The sequence below is a fragment of the Aptenodytes patagonicus genome, chromosome 5, assembly GCF_965638725.1.
Source record: "Aptenodytes patagonicus chromosome 5, bAptPat1.pri.cur, whole genome shotgun sequence".
Classification (NCBI taxonomy): domain Eukaryota; kingdom Metazoa; phylum Chordata; class Aves; order Sphenisciformes; family Spheniscidae; genus Aptenodytes; species Aptenodytes patagonicus.
In genome coordinates, this window is record NC_134953.1 from 8,307,824 (window position 1) to 8,310,496 (window position 2,673).

Consider the following 2,673-nt stretch of genomic DNA (forward strand, 5'->3'; position numbering starts at 1 on the left):
CTTGGTTGGCCCTTCGACACTTTCAGAATACACATGAAAAATAAAGGAATTTTGCCCCCAGGGTCATGTTCTGGGGCTGGTGCAGTTGCTTTGCTGAGACAGGCACGTGGGGCCAGTGGGTGACCGCACACAAGAGCCAGCCATGGACAGCAGGGACCTGCAGGCTGAAGAAGAGCAGGCTGAATGCACGCAAGGCTCCAGGAAGGGGGAGTGATCTGCATGTTCAAAGCACCATCATCAGCTTAGCCAAGATTTTCAGAAATGACCAATAACATGGCAAACATCTGCTTTTAGGAGCCCAAGGCAACTATTCAGCTTTCCAGAGGGCAGATGCTTACCTCTTCCAAAATAAGAGCCTTCCTGCTGCGTTTCCCATGTGTCCAGGCTCCAAAGCACTCTAAGTCATTGGCCACTCTCAAAACTTCTCAGCAGCTAGTACTTTTTTACTTAACAAAAGCAAAACTAATGGAAACACACACAACTGGTCCCAAAAATAGAACATTTTTCCAGGAGGTGAACGATCCCTCCCTACATGTACTTGGGACGCTACGGAGAGAGAGGCACAAGGGCTCGTACTGTTTTGACAGCCAGGCAGACAAACAAATACTTCTGTTTCAGCTAATATTCCTGGAACTCAAAATGCCAGCCTGAAAAAACAATACCACAAAACACTGGCATGCCATCGATCTGACATCAGAAAGACAACCTTGGGGAGTGACAGCCCAAGAGAAGCAACAGACCCCCGCCTATCCCCACGCCGTGCCACCCGGGGCGCACAGACCTTCCATCGCACACCTTACATAGCCTCCTCTCGCCAGCACTGCTGGTCTGCTGTATCGTCTTACCCATATTCCCCCATACTAGGTCGCCTGCAGGGATAAAAATAAAACTGCTGCTAGTTTCTGTTATATGGGGTCTGTATCTCCTCCTCCACAAAGTTTCTCTGTTATCAGTATAGAATTAATTTGCACAACAACCTTCCAAGGTAACTTAGAAGGCACAGCAGGTTTCTAACATCTAAGCTCTTTCTCATTTTAAGAGCGACTATCTGAAAAATTGGCAGGGAGGAGCTTCACTGCTCTGTAACACAGAAACTTGGCTAGAGGGATGCTGTTAGCATGAAACAGCAGCAGATCCAATGCCCAGAACTTGAACTGAAACTGTTTGTTATTACTTCACATCTGTACTGCAGTATTAGCCACGGGCCATGACCAAGCCTGGTCCTGGTCCTTCTGGGATGAACTTTTATCTTTTAAACAGACAGGAGATGACAAAGGTGGTTGGAAGGATTTGAAGAAACATTAAAAATAACTGACAGAGTCAGGAACTTGTGTCCCACTGAAAATTAATGCCACCTACCAGGGGACTTGGAGACTTTGGAAAAAACTCTTGGGCAATCTGAAACTTTGGTCAGGCACTGACATTTGCAGTCACAGAAGACTGTTTCTGTTCTTGCAAGAGATGAAAAAAGTTCCATGGTGGGTACACATAACAACTGGCTGCTTTTTGCACGCGCTGAGGTGAGAGTAGGGAGCGCTGTGAGCCAGCAAGATAGGCAAGCAGCGCATACAGCTCTGCTCGGAGGGATCATTTCCAAGATGGTCATCTCAACAGAAGGGGCCGGGACACCCCAAAAAGCAGGTGCAGAGACCAACGGGCTACTTCCCGGTATCACGTGCTTGTCCTGACTGGTCTCTTTGCCTCCTCCTCCCACTCCCAGGCAGAAGGCAATGGATCTGAAGAATTTCCCCTGAGAAATATCAATACTCACGTGACAGCTAGAGCTTCTTATGCCATTGCAAGCCTGGCTACAGCAACACTGAAATCTCATTACTCCTAATGAAGTTGTCTGAGTTGGCAACACTGAGGAACGGCTTGCTGCAGAACAAACGCTTGGAGAGAGGATATTGTCTACCAGCTCCTCGCGTGTGATCACTGATCCCTCTAGCAGACAGCCCTGTGGGCCATGAAGGTCACCGCTCTCGCAGCGGACAATGTGCTGGAGTGGAAGAGGTGTGGCTCTGACACCGGGGAACCCAGGTTTGATCTCTGATGAATCTGGCTGTGGCTTACTACAGAGAGTTTTAGACTTTCTGCAATAGGAAAGCATGGAGCTTTTCAGGAAAAGTTTTTAGGAAAGTAGGGAGTTTTTCAAAGGTTGGAGAGTGTACCTCCGCCTCTTTTTGGCAAGCTGTGCCCATGTCACCAGAGCTGAGCAGGGCTGAGCACCACATCACTTTCTCAGCAGAGAAAGGCATTTCAGAAGTCAGATGGATGCTGAGAGTGGCAGCGCTGGAGAAAACCAAGACAGTAGGTAAGGGAAGGTGGCTTTCTGGTGGAGCACATGCAAGAGATGAGGATCTTGTCAGGATGCCACCTCTCCCGTTGCCCATTGTGCCAGTGCCAAATCACTTGTGCACAGCATGACAGAAGACAGCAGTGCAACGCTCCTAACCCACATAGCATCGGGCTTGACAAGGGGATAAGATGATAAAAGATGAATTTTGGTTTATTATTGTCAACACGCAGGCATCACATTATCTTAGTTATACTGAGGCTAGGTAGCTAAACTGCCAGGTTTAATGTTTCAGGTCACATCAGGGAATAGTCTTACCAGCAGATGTAAAGATCATCCTTTGGAGTGGGTAGCACTCAAGGTCAGAGTCAGCAAAT